Source organism: Odontomachus brunneus, unplaced genomic scaffold (genome assembly GCF_010583005.1).
Source record: "Odontomachus brunneus isolate Ranch 3 - 2012 unplaced genomic scaffold, Obru_v1 Obru_scaffold_259, whole genome shotgun sequence".
NCBI lineage: Eukaryota > Metazoa > Arthropoda > Insecta > Hymenoptera > Formicidae > Odontomachus > Odontomachus brunneus.
In genome coordinates, this window is record NW_022639709.1 from 74,267 (window position 1) to 74,914 (window position 648).

Below are 648 nucleotides of genomic sequence, written 5' to 3' on the forward strand. Positions count from 1 at the left end.
AGGTATCTTTGGTGAACTGGCATCATGAACGACCGACCGGTCTTCGCGCACCTGTTCAATACGACATTGCGAGGAGATTCGAGACACGACATGCAAATCACTGTTACACGCATCACGGCTAAACCATGAGGCGCGTGACGCGTTTATGGTTCATCCATAATCGAATTCAATTTACGTATGTGAGCGAACGATTATGTACATGTTTAACGGTGTATCGATCATGTTTTATGCAGGTGTGCGTTAATATTGCAGGCGATCTTGCTCCCAACGGGTGCGAGTAAACGCGCGTTAACAAACTGCCCAGCCGCGGTCCGTTACGCACATTCAATTTTCCGTCGCGAGGAAAGATTGTTTTCTCTCTTTCGCGGAGGTAGGAAGAAAGGCGGTCGCGATTCCGTCGAAATCGAGAAATCACGCGAGCGGCGACGGTGAAGAGAGCATAGGTATTCCGATAGCTGCCCGAAAGAAACGGCAGGTGTCCTTCAGAGGCAGCTGCAATCACGACGACCACCATCTGCTGCGGTAATGCACGCCCATTCGAAGTCCTGAAGCGAAGCGAGAAGCCCACTGCCTCTCTTTCTCTGTCTGTCTCTCTCTTTCTCTGCCTCTCTCTCTCTCTCTCTCTCTCTCTCTCTCTCTCTCTCTCTC